This window comes from Pan paniscus, chromosome 4 (assembly GCF_029289425.2).
Source record: "Pan paniscus chromosome 4, NHGRI_mPanPan1-v2.0_pri, whole genome shotgun sequence".
Lineage (NCBI taxonomy): Eukaryota > Metazoa > Chordata > Mammalia > Primates > Hominidae > Pan > Pan paniscus.
In genome coordinates this window covers 36,671,774-36,690,419 of record NC_073253.2, presented here as the reverse complement: position 1 = coordinate 36,690,419, position 18,646 = coordinate 36,671,774, and the positions used below count along the sequence as shown (strand labels likewise).

At 45.2% G+C, this 18,646-nt stretch overlaps 1 protein-coding gene across 4 annotated transcripts in view; it reads right to left on the bottom strand.

Annotated features, from left to right (window-relative positions):
- The window catches only part of LHFPL2 (LHFPL tetraspan subfamily member 2), a 164,165-nt gene that overhangs the window by 128,867 nt on the left and 16,652 nt on the right, over positions 1 to 18,646 (bottom strand). For 2 of the 4 annotated variants that reach the window (XM_055112279.2, XM_008966859.4), the window contains exon 2: positions 17,025 to 17,129. The exons of the other annotated variants lie outside the window; for them this stretch is intronic. The gene's annotated coding sequence lies outside the window, so the exon portion shown is untranslated. The remainder of the gene's footprint in view (positions 1 to 17,024; positions 17,130 to 18,646) is intronic. 4 annotated transcript variants of the gene reach the window in all.

The following is an 18,646-nucleotide window of genomic DNA, read 5'->3' as shown; positions in this document are numbered from 1 at the left end:
TGTCCCAGTTGAGAACCATCACGGTAAACAGAAGACGAAATCAAAAGGCAGCAAGAAAATTTATGCAAGAAATACCTGTTTATCAAGCAAAGGAAGATGAAAAAAAGGAAGGAGAGACACTGGGAAGATACATAACAGCATAACATATTTCTTCCCTCTTCCTACATCAAATCACATAATCTTAAACTGGTAATTAGACTAAAAACAATCCAAATTTTTAAAAAGTCATCAGGGCTCAATAGCTAACAGAAAACTGTTTTCTAAAAACAAATCCATATATGGTAGGCATTCATCTGCTCTTTCATAAACTCTAAGCACAAGATTTCAAATTAACTTATGACCTGCCAGACATCTACAAACCTAGCCTCTTGATAGAAGCATCGTGAGAAGCCCTTTCCCTTATTCAGCCTAATCTAAAAGAACTCAGATTGTCCCAAAATACAAAACAAAATTTGATTCAAAACCTCCTGCTGGGACTAGTAAGAACCTATACTATCATAAGGGAGCCACTCATTTGGCTCCATAAGTATAAATGACTAAGAAGGTCAAACTGAGGGATACACAAAAAATACAACACCCACACTCCTTCCTCAGCCTGTCCTCTCTTTTCGACCATCTGATAGGGCAATGTTCTGGAAAGCAGTCACAGGTGACTCACCCAGATGACTCCACAGCAGAGAGGTTACCTTTGCAAAGCTGGTGCTAGGTAGGTTCTCAGGACCAGGAATGCTTACCTAACAGTTGCACTCTCTTCTGCAACTTGCTCACCCACACTCCTCCCTCTTGTCCTCCTTCCTTCTGCCCTCTGTTCTTCTCCTCCCCATCCTCCCATTCCCTTGGCAATCCAACCTCTTTTCCCAGGTTTTTGTTGTTGTTGTTGTTTTGGGTTTTTTTTTTTGAGATGAAGTCTCACTCTGTCACCCAGGCTGAAGTGCAGTGGCGCAATCTCGGCTCACTGCAAGCTCCGCCTTCGGGTTCACGCCATTCTTCTGCCTCAACCTCCTGAGTAGCTGGGACTACAGGCGCCCGCCACCTCACCTGGCTAATTTTTTTGTATTTTTAGTAGAGACGGGGTTTCACCGTGTTAGCCAGGATGATCTCAATCTGCTGACCTCGTGATCCACCGGCCTCGCCCTCCCAAAGTGCTGGGATTACAGGCATGAACCACCACGTCCAACCTCTTCCCAGGTTTTCTTTTTGACCACCCCGACTATGGATTGCTTCGGAAGACATTTTACATAAAAGTCACGAAAGAGGTTACAGTAAGAATTCCAAGGCAGTCATATCCAGATTTCAGAATACTATGCCAATAAATGCTCATCTCCCCTAATCCTTGCTCAGTGTGCTGATGTGTCCCAGAGGAGAAGGAAAAGGATGCTAGAAGGGATTTAGGAAGTCTAAGGACATGCGATTGTCACCAGCAGCCCTTCAGAGCCTTTGCTAGGAAAGAACTATTGCTCTCCTTGCAACACCTCAGTCAACAGTTCCTGATATGAGTCTGACTCTTCTCAATGACCCCAGCATTAACAGTGACATGCCTGATGTCCACAGCCCTGACAACCTGGACTGGTTTGCATTTCGGCAGAGATCTGCAAAAAGACAGCTTATCCAGCCCACCTGCCCTAATTAAGGAGAAAGATCCCTGCAGATGGTTTGTTAATTCTGACTTTCTTGAAGCAAACCCTAGCTTCTGGAAGAACTCATAAGGTAGGCCTCAAAATCTGAAGTGTCACAAGTCCCTTTTAATGACAGTAATTATGACACTTCTAGAGTTTCTCTTTTTTTTTTTTCTTTTTTTTTGAGATGGAGTTTTACTCTTGTTGCCCAGGCTGGAGTGCAGTGGCTCAATCTCCGCTCACTACAGCCTCCGCCTCCCAGGTTCAGGCGATTCTCCTGCCTCAGCCTCCTGAGTAGCTGGGATTACAGGTGCGTGTCACCACGCCCAGATAATTTTTTGTAATTTTAGTAGAGACGGGGTTTCATCATGTTGGCCAGGCTGGTCTCAAACTCCTGACCTTAGGTGATCCACCCACCTCGGACTCCCAAAGTGCAGGGATTACAGGCATGAACCACCATGCCCAGCCTAGAGTTCCTTAAAAGGAACAGGAACTCCACACTTATGTGAAAGCTATTTGTTTTCTCTAAGAAAGAGGTAAGTTTGAATAATTATTTATTTTTCCACTCTCACCAGCTCAGCCTAATGGATAGTTTGTTCTACCTGCTTGTAGGCACACAGACATCCATCTGTGCACCCATGGGTGCAATTTTTCAACCTATACTTTAACACTGTTCACCTCCAGGAGACACACTTTTTAGGGTGCTTCCCTAAAAGGTGCTTCCAACCCCAGGGCTGGATTTAGGACAAGCCGATCTCATCTTGAAAGAATAACTGCAAAGCTCTTTCAAGCTGTGAACTTCAGGGAGGATCCACAGAGTTGCCTTAGAGTATGAGAGCAATAATTTAGGAGAGGGCGCCGGATGAAGGCAGGACTCTGACCCTCCTCTCCAGATTAAACAGAACAACTCCACTTTTTAAAAAATAGTTGTCATACGCAATATTTATTAAAATTAAAATATTTGTTAATAGTTTGATAGACTATGCCAAAGAGGCATTAAAGTCTGCAGAGTGGGGCAAAACTTATTCCCAGGCATGGTGACCCTTAAAAAATTTAGGGGCCGGGTACGGTGGCTCACACCTGTAATCCCAGCACTTTGGGAGGCCGAGACAGGTGGATCATTTGAGTTCGGAAGTTTGAGACCAGCCTGGCCAACATGGTGAGACCCCATCTCTACTAAAAAATACAAAAATTAGCCAGGCGTGGTGGCAGGCGCCTGTAATTCCAGCTACTTGGGAGGCTGAAGGAGAATCGATTGAACCCGGGAGGCAGAGGTTGCAGTGAGCCAAGATCGCACCACTGCACTCCAGCCTGGGTGTCAGAGCAAGACATTGTCTCAAAAAAGAAAAAAAAAAATTATTCAGGAAGACCAATGAACTGTCTCTCAAGAAGCTTCCATAGTAAGTTTTTATAAGAGCACCAGATGAAGAGGTTGATTTTATTTTTTAGGGGTCATCTGAAACAAGTTTTAATGGTGTCTCACATTTTGTGGGTCAAGAATTTGGGCAAGGAGCAGCTGGGAGGTGCTTCTGTTCCATGTGGCAATGGCAGAGGTCGGTCACAGGCAGCATTCGGCCGGTGGACGGGCTGGTCTAGAGGCTTGGTTTGCATGTCAGTGGGGATAGCTGGAAGGCTGGGTCCAGATAAGACCATCCACTGGAGCGCCCAGATATGGCCTCTCCTGCCATGATGGCCTTAGGGGAGTTGGACTTACGAAGCGGAGCTCAGGGCTTGAAGAGCAGTGTTCCTTCCAACAAGACAGGAACTGCATGGCTTTCTGTGACTGGCCCTAGAAGTCAGTCCGGTGACACGTACTTTCGTCATCTCTATTGGTCAGGGCATTGACAAGTCCGCCCAGATTCAAGGAGAGGGACCCTGTTTTAAAATCCAAAACTTTTCCAGCCATACCGTATATAAATTCAAACACTCTAAAGGTAACATGCACTGAGACTTGAACATACACATTGAAAAAGGCCTGCTTCGGGACTCGGAGCCTGAGAAGAAAGAACCAGAATGCCTGCCTTTCGGAAAATCGGTCAAAACCAGACGGGACACAGCAGAATGGTATTATACAGACTTGGAGTTTAGAAACAGGCCATGAGCCCCACTATCACCAAAAAAATATCTGAACTGACAAGGCCAAGATTTGTGTCAATAGACCAATCACTTTTCTTTTTTTTTGAGGCAAGGTCTGGCTCTGTCACCCAGGTTGGAGTGCAGTGGTGCAATCTCAGCTTACTGCAACCTCTGCCTCCTGGGCTCAAACGACCCTCCCACCTCAGTCTCCCAAGTAGCTGGGACTAGAAGTGTGTGCCACCACACCTGGCTAATTTTTGTATTTTTTTGTTATTAATGGGGTTTCTCCATGTTGCCCAGGCTGGTCTAAAACTCCAGGCCTCAAGGAATTCACTCACCTTGGCCTCCCAAAGTGCTGGGATTACAGGAGTGAGCCATGGTGCTGGCCCCAATCACTTTTCTTTATAGGGCTTTGGCCTTTAGAAATTTCTAGAAGATATTTCAATGAGGCTGCTCTCCCTTGAGGAGCAAATCTAATGCTTTCATCATCTCCAACTCATCCTTTAGAGTTTACAGTTTACACTCGCTATGCCTCAGAGTTTTTATTTTTATATATATATATTTTTTTATTTTATTATTATTATACTTTAAGTTTTAGGGTACATGTGCACAATGTGCAGGTTTGTTACATATGTATACATGTGCCATGCTGGTGTGCTGCACCCATTAACTCATCATTTAGCATTAGGTATATCTCCTAATGCATCCCTCGCCACTCCCCCGACCCCACAACAGGCCCCAGAGTGTGATGTTCCCCTTCCTGTGTCCATGTGTTCTCATTGTCCAATTCCCACCTATGAGTGAGAATATGCAGTGTTTGGTTTTTTGTTCTTGCGACAGTTTACTGAGAATGATGATTTCCAATTTCATCCACGTCCCTACAAAGGACATGAACTCATCATTTTTTATGGCTGCATAGTATTCCATGGTGTATATGTGCCACCTTTTCTTAATCCAGTCTATCATTGTTGGACATTTGGGTTGGTTCCAAGTCTTTGCTATTGTGAATAGTGCCGCAATAAACATACATGTGCATGTGTCTTTATAGCAGCATGATTTATAGTCCTTTGGGTATATACCCAGTAATGGGATGGCTGGGTCAAATGGTATTTCTAGTTCTAGATCCCTGAGGAATCGCCACACTGACTTCCACAATGGTTGAACTAGTTTACAGTCCCACCAACAGTGTAAAAGTGTTCCTATTTCTCCACATCCTCTCCAGCACCTGTTGTTTCCTGACTTTTTAATGATTGCCATTCTAACTGGTGTGAGATGGTATCTCATTGTGGTTTTGATTTGCATTTCTCTGATGGCCAGTGATGGTGAGCATTTTTTCATGTGTTTTTTGGCTGCATAAATGTCTTCTTTTGAGAAGTGTCTGTTCATGTCCTTTGCCCACTTTTTGGTGGGGTTGTTTGTTTTTTTCTCGTAAATTTGTTTGAGTTCTTTTTATTTTTTAAAATTTATTCAATCATAGAAAGGCAACGATGATCTACGAATGATGATCTACAATGATCAACAAGGACCTCAAACAGAGATCATCTAAGGGAGCAACAGATTGAAAAGCACCTCCCATCAGTCTCACGCCAAGGCAGTGGTTCTCAACCCAGACAATTCTGCCCTCTTCCACACCTCCAGAGCACATTTATTTGGTAAGGTCTAGAGACACTTTTCATGGTCATGAATGGGGAAGCAAGGTTCTACTGGCATCTAGTCAGCAGAGGCCAGGGACACCGCTAGGCATCCACTATAGGAAGCACAGGACAGCAGAGCACCCACAATGCCACATGATCAGCGCAGAACGCTATGAGCACCGAGGCTGAGAAACCCTGTGCTGGGGCGCCCGCTCTAATGGAGCCAACTGCCAAGCAGCTCCAAATTATTCTCAACGTGATTTCTCTCTATTTTTGGACCATGTGTGTACAGTTTAATTTTTATGAGTTAAATGCACATATGCCGTGGCTCCAATGAAATATCTCATTTTTAAAAAGAGTTCTCCTACTAAAAGAAAATCATCATTCTCAAACTCCTTTTTTTTTTTTTTGGAGATGGAGTCTTGCTCTGTCACCCAGGCTGGAGTGTAGTGGCTCGATCTCGGCTCACTGCAACCTCTGCCTCCCAGGTAAAACCATCATTCTCATTAGGACACCATCCTTTAACTGAATCCTTAGGAGTCACTTTTAATTTAGAATCCCCAATCTCATCAATCATAATAAAAACAAACAGAAAACAAACCTTAAAGGATTCAGTATTCAGTGGTTCCCATATGCTCTGGTCCTCCGTTTCTTAAGATAATGAGCTGAAATGTTTATGCATGGATGCAGGCAAACCCCAAGTTAGAGAGTAACAGCCACTCTTTCAGTGCTGTCGTCTGGCAGCGGGAGAACAGCAGCAGCAATGACACAGACAGGGTGTAATCTGAGCAAACACACTCTAGACCTCTCCACCCATTCCTAAGTCAGCACAGATGCCTGCCTGCATCTCGGTGGAGTTACTTTCTTCCTTGCAGTAATACTCTCTCTCACACACCCTGCTCTGTTTGTGGCAGTCATGCTTTGGTTAACACTTACAAATCAAAAGCTCTCAAGCTACCAGACAGAAAACACCATTTAGAAACTGTTGGGTTCACCTTTGGAAAACTCCTGATAGTCATTTTTATTGGGTCTCTTCCACCACAATTTGTAAAGCTATTTCCCATTTCTAAACATTAATTGCTACTTTCCTCTTAAAACGTGGTTTCAATGACACCAATACATGGCACGTAAAACCACAATTCCCTCAGTGAAATAAATTACTGCATTGCTGGGTTGGTGCAAACTGCAGTGCAGAACTGTTAGCAGGTCAGGCCTGTTAATGGTGTGTGATACGTTGCTATTCTCTCAGGACAAACATAAATACGTTTTACACAATTTTTTGGCTTTGCCTTCCCCTTTCCCCCTAAGCTGTTGGTCCAGGAAGTAGAATCTAACTGCCCCACAAAGCAGCTGGCCACCAAGAATGGCCCTCACTGGTCAGTGTTCCTCCCGAGAAACACATACTCTCCAACAAATCTGACCACAGGGCTCATTTAATTTTTTAAATGACTATTAATTTTAACTCATCTCAAAATACACACTCTAGAAGTCCCTTGATTCTAAAAGCATAGGAAGCCCTGGTAAATGCCAGTTTCCAGCACCTGTCTGCTATGGAGAAGAGCAAACATGACACAGGAGCTCCAGGACACTCAGGAGCAGGCTTCGAAAGCGACAGGGTGGCACCAGCACTTACATGCACTACATGCCTAAAACAACATCAGCTACCTGAACGCTCTGAGCACCTTGGCTGAGGGGCAACAATTAGGGAGAAACTTTCAGAAGGCACTGGATTACTCAAAGCAGACTCCCTCCTATTACAATAGCAGCGCCAATGACTACTTACTAAATTCCAGGTATGCCTTACATAGGTTCCCTCATTAAATCCTCCCAACAATTTTATGAAGTAGGCATGATTATCCCCATCTTGCAGATGAGAAGACTAAGCCCTGGAGAGAAGAATAATTTGCCTGAGGTCATAGAGCCTGGGAATGGGGAGCAGGGCCTGGACCCTGAGCCTGCCTGACTCTTAAGGCTGGGGCTTCCCATCACACACCACACATTCTGCCCAGAATTCAGTCCTTCCTTACTGTGGCAAAATGCGGCTGGGAGGGGCTGTCTCCCAAGCATTCTCTTCCTCCAAGGAACCTGACAGTCTCTCTAATGTTTCTTAACTGGTAAAATATTTAAAGGGGCTGCATTATCACCAAACAAAATCTAACCTTGTGTATTTAATCATTAACATTTTTAGGCTACAGAAAAGGCATGCTCTTTAGATTCAGGGTGAGCTGGGCTGCTTGTGAGGTACAACTGGGATCCAGAAAAGACCAGAAGATACAGACTGAGACACCATTGAGGCCTGCCTAGCTGGAGGAAGAACTTGGAGACCCTTACGGGGTCAGGCCTTGTAAAGAAGGGGGATGAAACTGGGGTGATGATTGGGGACCATATCCAGGCTGTGGGAAAACAGCATGTGTAATAGGGGAGGAAATCATCTAGAGGAAAATAGAGAAGATACAAATGGAAGAAAAGATGGAACACATCAAGATTTCTCTGACTTGCATTGTAAAAATGGAAGCAAATTCTTACAAAATAACCACAAACTTTGATTCTTATACTTCCACTCCATATAAAACTGTACTTAAGTGATTTAGACCTTATTCAGGGAGTCATTAACAAATGCATGTATACTATTTGACTTTGCAGGAAGAAAACCATGAATATGAACCAATCTTCTTGCTTATTAACATTAATTTTTATAGCAGATTGGAATCTTATGAATACAGAACTCCATCACATTATTAACATTAATTTTATAGCAAGTTGAAACCCCATTAATACAGAATTCCATCATGTTTCAGCATTTAATTTTGTAAACATGAACACTATTGTTTAGTCTCCATTAACTTTCTTTCTGCCACTACGGTTATAGACCCCCATAGATTGCTTTAAAAAGAGAAAGAAAGAGAGAACTATTGCATTGAAACTATGTCACATGCAATAAGTATATAAATAAGCAAAAGGTGTGCCTTCATCCACAGGCAATGCTGAAACTCTTTTGCACTAAAGAGTGTGCATTCTAAAATACCCTCCATAAATGCTTAAGGCTCATAGCTGGGGAAGGTGGGCACTCCCACCTCACTTTTGTTTATACTTTCAAGAATCCTGAAGAGAATAATCAAGTTTTCCCCACATGTAAATGAATGAATGAAACTAGATTTTCCAAATAAGCCATTTTTTATTAACACATATGTATTCTTAATTTGTTTCTAATTTGCATGGCTTTGCACACAGTATATTTTGGGTTCAAGTAAACATTTACCATTTGCTCCAAAGCACTACGCTAGCACCACACAACAGGACAAGCTCATAGATAACTATATCAGTGCCAAAAAACAGCCCCCATGAGAAGTTCAAACACCAGACTATAAGGACACTACCACAAAATCACTTCCTAAAGGCCTGGCTTTCCCCAGAATAACAAAGTAACGATTAATGCCACTGTGCAAGATGAAATACACTCTTTTCATTCAAGCTCTAATAGCCTAGACAACAGTCATTCTTCTTGCTGCTTTGGCAACTGGCTCAACTCACTGCTGGCCTGCAGAGAGCCTGCCAGCTTTAGATCAATAAGTCCTGTGATCTTTAATACAGAACAGAAGCCACAACCCAACTGATTCTTTCTGTAGTCATCAATCAGGGTTTGACTCCAGCTTATCTCTTGACCCACCGGGAGATGGGCTGTCTGCCACACATCCCCTGGAGAGAAATGAGAAGGGTTGTATAAAGCAGGCACCGGCAGAAGTCAGGGAAACCAGTGAAAGGGATTTCCAGGAGGAACTGTGTTCTCTGTCCCAGAGGAGGCACACGAATTCCACCCAAAAATGGTCAGCTGTCAAGGATTCCAGAGGAAGCACACTCTCCCCTGGATAGCAGGCCAAGTGGTAAAGCCTGAAGGTCAATTTCAAGAGACACATCCTCAGCCAGGCTGGGAGGAGGGCCCAGAGTGGGCAGATGAAACCTAGCAAGCAGCAAGCAATAAAGTCTCCGCAGATCAGAGTTTGCGAATTTAAATAACATTTCTTGATTTTGCAAATTCTCTTTGGCAACTTTTAATCTTGAATTAATCTCCTATAACTATTCTAAATTTTAAAACTCCCTTGTAATTGTAAATCTCTTCTTGTTTGTGAATTAACCAAGAAGTTAAATAAGACAGATAAACAAACAGCAATGCTTTGAGTTACCAGCCTAGAAGTGGCTGTGTGGCTTACCATCCTGGTTTTCTTTTCTTTTTTTTTTTCTTTTTGAGATGGAGTTTCGCTCATCACCCAGGCTGTGCCTGCGCACACAGTGGCGCAATCTCGGCTCACTGCAACTTCGTCTCCTGGGTTCAAGCAATTCTCCTGCCTCAGCCTCCCAAGTAGCTGGGATTACAGGTGCCTGCCACCACGCCCAGCTAATTATTGTATTTTTAGTAGAGATGGGGTTTCACCATGCTGGCCAGGACTACCCTGGTTTTCTAAGTGCAGCCCACTGTAAGACCTGGTTTCCTTGGTTGGGGCCCATGGCAACAGAGTTGCAATTCTCCAAATGCAGTTGGACAGTGGCAGAGACCCTGTGTGCAGGACTTCATCCTACTTCTGTTGCTACAGTGATCAAACGTGACCTTCCAGTCACACCTGCAGCATTCTATACGTACACACACACACACACACACACACACACACACCCCTCTACAAACAGAGGGTAAGTCTGATGAGCTCCAAGTCACACATCCCTCTGAAAAGGCGGGGACTGGGCTGCAAAACGAGGGTAGGCTCCTAGCTGCTGGTAAGGAAAGGGGCAACTTCAAGCCTATTTTTTCCACAGTCATCTTGATTCTTCCGGGGAAGCTGAGCTATTGGGGCCATCGTTCAACTTCAGAGGGCACCACTCACACAGAATCCAATGTGAAAGGAGCCCCATCTGCTGAGCAAAGTGGCAGTCCTGCCTCTTACCCACCCCCAAACCTGAACAAGCCTGTCTTCACCACCAACTTTAAGGAGCCAGTTTGATTTTGCTACATCTCCATTTTCTAACCTATATATAATCTCAAGATAGCCTCAACTACATACAAGTTATTTGGCAACACTTCTACAGACTTTTCTGCCTACAAATATCTCAGAGAGAGCACTGGATTAGGAGTTGGAAGTCGTATCTTCATTTATGTCATTCATTCACCAAACAAATGCATGTTAAGTACCTAATACAATGCAGGCACCAAAGGTATGAAGGTGAACAAACAAGACAGACAAGAGCCCCTGGCCTCACGGGGCTTTAGCCAAGTTATTCAGTGTCCTAAACTGAAATTAAGGGGCTTAGACAAGAAGCTCTGTGAAGTCTCTCCCAGCTTTCCTATTCTCCACTCTCTGCATTGGCGCCAAGAGGAGACTGAAGCATTCTGGAATGTTCCGCCTCCCTGAACAGATGCTATTTTAACTCCACATACATATAGACATATAGGTCGGGTTGCGGCCATGTGACTTCTCTCCATTCTGCCAACCATAAACTACACATTTTCATCCCAGAGTTATTAAACTAACCGGTGCCCTAGTCCAGAAGGCCCACTGGCATGCACATCTCAGGCTCCATGGCACAGGGACCCTCTTAGCTCCATTCCTTCCAATGAGGAAATCTGGTTCCTTCAGATCCAAACTAAAGAAAAACAGGAGCAGGGCTGCCAAGCCTTCCTCACATGCTGCCTGGGTTTGTTTATTTCTTCTTCATCAACTCACATCATTTCTGACACTGCACTTCAACATCCTGAACACAGCCAGGGAAAAAAGCTTTTAAGAGGCACTGAAGTGCAGCCAACTTCTGATTAGCCACAGTCCTGAAGGAAAGGAGCAGCACGTGGCCAAAGCAAGAGGACTCTTGCATCCGCGTAGAGAAGGGCGAAGATTCACGTACAGGATACGGAGAAGCCTTAAGGGATCAAGTGCACATTCTTCCCTCTCCACGCCCCACCCCCAGCAATTCCCTTCAGACATTTCAGGAGAACCCCTGGCTGGAGTCTTGCCTTCTGGGAGTTTCTGAGGGCACCGCATCCAACAGAAAGGGAGGTGTCCGCAGTCTGCATCATCAACTGGCAGGGGAAAATACCAGCTCCTGAATCAATGGGGGGAACAGATTTGTATAAGCACGATACAAACCTAAGCTATGATTAAATGTACTTAACAGTGGGTAGGGTCTTCATGAGCACATCTCAAGAGAAGTTTTTTTTTTTCTTCAGAGCTAAGTTGAAATACAGTAAGCAGGCCTGGCACGGTGGTTCACGCCTGTAATCCCAGCACTTTGGGAGGCCGAGGCAGAAAGATCACCCGACGTCACGAGTTCGAGACCAGCCTGGCCAACATGGTGAAACCCCATCTCTACTAAAAATACAAAAATTGGCCGGACATGGTGGTACGCGCCTGTAATCCCAGCGACTCAGGTGGCCGAGGCAGGAGAACTGCTTGAACCCGGGAGGCAGAGGTTGCAGTGAGCCGAGATCGCACCACTGCACTCCAGCCTGGGCAACGAGAGCGAAACTCCATTTCAAAAAAACAAAGAACAACAACAAAAAACAAATATAGTAAGCAGAAATGTATGCAGTAGAGAGGGAGAAGCTGAGGACAAGAACGCCATCGGACATGAGACAGTAAGGGTGTGAATGAAGATGGACGTGGGAAAGGCTGGGCCCCAGCAAGACTCCTGACAAGGCAGTGGATGCCTTGTCCTTTCAGATGATATGCACAGGCCCTCGAAGTTAACCAGCATCTGCCTAGGGCTGTGTCAGACACTCTAAAAGCCCTTCCTATCCTCCCCTCTCCAGCCTCCCTCACTTTCCCTGTCTCCCCTGGTCACTTTGCTTCCCTCCCCACAGAAAGAAACCAAGCTGCTTTTGGGGAATGGTGCCAGCTGGTGGCTAGTACAAAGAACTGTTTCTCACCACTACTTCTCTCTCCTTTCTCTTAAACAAAGCTTTATTGCTCTCCTTCTCATCCTTTTTCCTCTGTTTCTACTAATTTTGATCACAGAAAGCTTAATTTCAAAGTTAGAATCCAGATTCCCCACTTCCCTACAAGGAGACCTCGGGCAAGTCACAGGACCTCTCTTTGCCTCACTCCCTCTCTGCAAACATGAACAGAAATACCTGCCTACTCAGCAGGGCATTTATGAAGCCCTGGATAGCTACTTCCACTCTGAACAGAACTGCATTCACCTGACAGAAGGCACAGCTCTCACTCTCTGCTAACTCTACCATGTGCTTTGACACTCCGAATAATGCTCAACTCAAAGGAATCTGTCCGATGACCACTATGCTGCAAATAAAACAAGTCAACAGCAGAGGACCCACAAGCCTTCCTCAGAAGCAAAAGACAAAGTCCCAGCTCTGCAGGAGCTCATTTCTCTGGTGGATTTCTTCATTTTCAGATGGAATGCCATGTTCCTGAGTAGCTGGCTGAGTCCTACATCAGGACTTATAGCAACTAACCTCTCACTGTGGCAGGAGACACCATCTGTTCCTGACCACAGTGCCCTGAAGGGTTACTGTGCCTCCCGGCCCCTCCCTTGGCACACTGGAAATCGAGCTCTCGTTTTACCAGGAGAGACGTGGACAGGCCCTGTGTGGCTCTGCTGATCCCAAAATGCCATCTTGCTGTGATAAAGATCTCAAAAGGGCTAATGAAATTATCTCCTCTGCCTTTTATTCCTCAGTAACAACCAAAAAATTAGATAAAATGACCCCCTGCTCCTCTAATTTAAGGCCTACTTTATTACCTTCTACCCCAATTCTCTCTCTTTTAAACGGATATGAGACCCTGAAGACCCACAGGCCAATGGGATTAGTAATTGCTGGCTTCTTCCTCCTGGCCTGTTCTCCAGAGAGAATGTCTCCTTCCCCCAGGGTGGGGTCACAATCAGTTCAATCTTCATGCTTCAGAGACATCCCCTTTGAACAAGATCAGATGTTTCCCCACCCCTCCCTGGTGCTCCGCTCAAAGGAGCAGCAGCCCCTTCTCACTCAGAGTATTGGCGTCAACTCAGCCAGAAAAGCAATGGCAAAAAGGAGGAGGTCAGCATGGTTAATTGTCCACCAGGCTAAAACACAGGCCCACTCAAACCAGCACCTTGGGAGGGCTGGTCACCCCCATAAAATGTTAAGTGCACTTTGAACCCAGGAACAAGGAGAATGAGAACTATTTTCCCCAGCCTGCTGGGCTGCAAGGAGAGCTTCAGCTGTTTGTTTTCTTTTTCAAATTGTGGCCATAAAGGGAAGAAGGACTTCTCTGCAGTCATGTCAAGCAAGTAGATGAAATGCAGGCGAGGTGAGCCCTGAAGCTTGGCCATTAGGAAATAAAGTCAGGAAAGATAAGCATCAATGGAGGAGGTCTGAAGGGAGCCAACCAAGTCTTCCCCAGATTTGAAGGAGAAACCTGAGAAAACAGGATTTCAGAAGCCTGAGACATGGCTCAATATAAGAATGATTTATAGGGAAAAGGGGGAAAAGGAATCATAGAACGCAGAATATTTACTCTTTAACATTAAAAAAGATGGATGAGGACTTTTTTCAGTCTTTTGCCTATTTGGAAATATTACTCCTATTAACTACTTATCCAAAGGACTTCCTTCTTAAAAAGGCCCATAGTGTTAAAAAGATGCTAAGGAACAGGAAACAGTCATTTCTTAACTGAAAGGGGACATGATAGTGATAAAACAATACCTCCAATCTTTTTGTAAGGGAAAAAGTCTAAGATATTCCATTTAAAATCAACTTTTCCTGGAAACAAGTACCTGTACGTTTTCCTGAAATCAACAACAAAACCCCTACAGTAGGTAAGACAAACTGGTCACCCAATCACAGCTGACAAGCTACCTGGTCCAAGTAAATGGTGGTTCCTAAATTATGCATTGATTTTGCTCTGGAAATGGAATAGAGCAAACTCTTCCCAGAGATGTCAATATATGCATGCAGCTTTGCAATCAAACTTGAAAGCCTGTTTCAGAGACTTTGCTTCCTCTTTAAGGAACTACAACTAAAGATAAAGGCTTCACCTGAAAAAAAAAATCCACAAAGGCTGAGGGAGGATGTGCCATGTATTAATCTTTGTACTAATACCTGGTTCCCAGGCATTTTAGCAATAAAGGAAACTGCGATGCAGAGCCCAGTATGCTAATGGCACTGGAGTCCCAGATCAGGAGACAAGCTGCTGTGTCTGTTAGTTGCCTTTGCTCTGATTTCTCCCAAATGTCAACCCTGGACACAAGGGGCCCATGTTGGACAGTGTCTTTGGATCAAGGCCAATCTATAAAAGCAGCTGTATTAAAAATACACACATACCCTGACATACAAATTCAACTGATAAGGCTCTAGCAGTCCCATCTTCAGAAATAGTAAACATTTCACTGAATGAAAACGCAGTACCTTATTAACAAGTCCAAAACACATATGACAAGTTCAGAAGCTTTAAGGAGATTCAGGAACTAAACCACTTCTTGGACTACTTGGGGTAGTCAAGATTCAACTAGCGACCTCTGTGAAGTGAGCCTGAACACACACCTCGTGAGCCCCTACATGGAGCCGGGCAGCTCAATAACTTGAGGGTTTGACCTACTTCATCATGGTTGCTGCTTTTCCTAACATGATCAGAACTGCATTGTAAAACAAGAGGGGGTCTGAGGATCAGATATCTCCTAGAAGCTCGGTAAACTGCAGCTCACTAGGAAGTGGCCGGCACTCTCCCTGCATGGGGCAGTGTGGAGACCAGACTCCCCACAAATGTCCTGTGGCAGCTTCTTCAGGGATGGTGTAACACAAACATTCAGTAACATCTCAAGTTCCAAAGACTGCTAAAACCCATGCATATTTTAACATCTGGGCTTTTTCGTTTCAATGTATTTTCTTAGCTTACTTTTCAAGTATGATAGACAAACTGATTCCATGGAGACTAGACATTCTTGGGCAAAGCTGAAATCCTCCTTCTATCCAACCCCTGGGAAACTTGAAGACCATGAAGAGGGTCAGCTGGGAGTCAAGGTTCCTTTACTGCCTTGTCTTTCATTCAATTCTCCTTCAGGAAGCTGTACAGCTGGGACTCAGCACCAAGCAGAAGAAACCATGGGGAAGTGACTACTTTTACATGGCACTTACTGTCTGGGAACCTCTACTAGGTTGTGGAAAGCACACATAGAAACCAGAAGACAAATTCTTTTGCTTTAGTGCTGCAAACACCCAGGATGGCAACTGGAAGGCTGAACAATGTGTAGTGTTAACGCAAAAGCAGAATAAGGCGGGGGCAAAACCTCAAGACCACATTCTCCTAGTGACAGTAGTCTTTGGCTAGATTTAAGTGCCACCCCAGGCATCAGAGAATTCAGCCACCCAGCAGCTCCTGAAAGGACTCAACTCTCATTTTGGCTCCAACATTCAGGTGATCCACTGCCCTGAGGGTTTCTACTCCCAACCCACAGGATAATGCGAGATCAACTCAAGCCAATCCGGGTACCTCTCAAAGCACCCAACTTACTAAGAAGAGTAAGGAAAACTCAAGTGTACTGATTTAGAAGTGTCGTATCAAAATGATTTAAACATAAACTGTGTTTTAAAACAAATGCTCAAGCCACTGAGGCATATTTTAATCTCCTTCAGGTTGCCCATTGGGAAAGTCTACTGTTTGTTCCCTATTGCCTTTACGTTTAGATAATGCTCAATCCTATGGTGGTCTGCATGCCAATGGCAGGGTTGCCTGGGGCTTCCAGGGTCTAGTTGACAACTCTGTGTCTCTCCAAGGGAAGCCAAGGGGTCTGGCTGCTCATGGCCACAGGTTGCCATTTAGTGCATTACTGCTCTGTGACCTAGCATAACTTACGCTACTTGGGACGAACGTTCTTCCACTTATTGAAAATCTGCTCCATGCCAGAAACCATGCTAGGTGGGAGATGGTACCAAAAGGAACTCACAGACAAGAGGAAAAAGATGTGCACAAACAAGTACGTAAAGCTCACCATGACAAGTCCAATGTGTTGTGTGAGCACAGAGAAGTGGCCATTCATTTTGCTGCGAAGCAAAAAAAGGTTACACTCTGAAAAGCCTCTCATTCAGACAGTTGATAAACAGGTGAAATTTGGGGCCAGGTGTGGTGGGTTATGCCTGTAATCCCAGCACTTTGGGAGGCCAACGCAGGCGGATCACTTGAGGTCAGGAGTTCAAGACCAGCTTGGCCAATATGGCGAAACCTTGTCTCTACTAAAGATACAAAAATTAGCTGTGTGTGGTGGCACATGCATGTAGTCCCAGCTACTCAGGAGGCTGAGGCAGGACAATGGCTTGATCCTGGGAGATGGAGGTTGCAGTGAGCCAAGATCATGCCACTGCACTCCAGCCTGGCCTACAGAGCAAGACTCCATCTCAAAAAAAAAAAAAAAGAAAAAAGAAAAAAAGAAATTTGGGCTGGATCTTAAAGGAGGAAAAGGAATTCTAAAGCACCGACCTAAACAGAAGAGAAAAGGGTGTTGAAACAAAGGAAAGAGGGCTGAGTAATGAGAAAGCCAGCCATGCCCAGGAGCAAGCCAGCAAGGTAAACATCTTTATCAGGCCACTCACAACAGCCACAGGGACCAATTTACACCTTTCTTAGAGAAGATGCTGCCCCACATTTAAGGATTTTCTTTCTACTGAATGAGAACATCGGGTGGTTATCAGAGTGCATTGTCATATCTAGGTATAAGGACAACCCACCTGGCTGTGAGCAGTCCCAGGTCCCTCACTTGCATGAGGTGCTTCTTAACAAAATGCAGAAACCATAGGCCAGCTGTCAACTCAAGAGTCTGCTTCCCAACTCACCTGAAAAACAATTGGAAAAAGTCATTTTTATTATTAACGGGAGTAGCCAGTCTTTCGATGGTTCCAACAGAAACCTGCAGTCTATGGCTAAGCTCTTTGGTCTCAGAGCAGAAAACAAGGCTAGTGTTACCTGGCCAAGGGGCTGGATCAAACAGACCTAGGTGACAATGCTAGTTTACAACTCAGTGACAGGGTAACTGCAGCCAGGTAGCTAACCTACCTGTGCTTCAGTTTCCTCCCCTGCAGTACCTACCTCAGAATGATTAGGAAGGTCTTCTATATGCCAGGTACCTTCTATATGCCTGGAAATGCCTGCATAAACATGTGATGGGTTCCCTGCCCTCAGGGAGCTTACAGTCCACAAAGAAAAATAAATAGGTCGCATTCACGACTTTGATGCAGCTGATAGGAGCTGAAGGGAGGAAAATACAAGGGTATATATGAGCCTTTGCAGAGGCACCAGCTGATTTCAGAGGCATCAAAGGAAGCTCCTCAGAGCAAGTGAGGGCTAAAATGAGGAGGTGGCCAAACTAGAGGGCAAGCAAAGAGCATGCCAGGCAAAAGGAACAGCAAGACGGGGGGGTCCTGGAAGCAAGGACACAGTTCACAAAAGAAAGAAGTTGGTGCCCACTGAAGCATTTCAGGTCACAAGAGGCCTTCTTGCAGCTGCTTTAGGAGAGTTTGGACTTTACCTTAAGGCTAATGCAAGCTCTGACACAGGAGAGGAGACTGTGATGGTTCAGACAGCTTTCAGCAACACCAGAGAGGAGAATAAACTGGAAGGAGGCAACGACACCCCATCTTAGCTGCCCCAAATGCCACAACCTGGTCTGTTGTGAGAGGGCAGAAAGACAACCCTCATGGTCAGAAGTGAAGCTGAGCTCCCTCCAGCATCTCCAGTGAACCACTGCTTCTGAAGCCCAGGTTCCTCCAGCATGAGGTGGTTCCTGCCAGGCAGACACCAGCTCAGTGCCACTGCCTCAGGGGCAGAGTCTGCCTGCCTCAACACACCCCCACCAAATGCCTGGGTGGCACCGTGTAGTGCAGCAGCATCACCTGGGAACGTGTCAGAAACACAAAGTCTCCACCATCCCAGACCTAGGGACTCAGAATCTCTGGGGTGGGACCCACATTCAGTGTTTTCACAAGTCCTCTGGGTGACGGTGATGCTTGCTAAGGGCAAGTCCTGGGGGACAGAGTACAGAGATGGCCCAGCCTGCTAACCCAGCAGCAATTCTGTGCTCAAGGCCTCACATTCCATAGTGCTTTGAAGCCCATTTCTGTTGTAAAAAATACACAAAGCTGGTTTTTACGCATGGCACCATTCCTAGTCCTGTGGACCAATGGGGTAGGGGACTGAGCCACCTTCAGGGTAGGGAGGTGGAGATGGGAGTGCAGGCAAGGCCCTTCCTCTTCTCCTGGGCCCTCATCTGTTTTAGGACAGGCAAAGGGAACTCGAGCTTCAAGGAAAGAGAATGCATGCTTCTCCTTTTAGACATTTCTCCTCCCACCTAGAT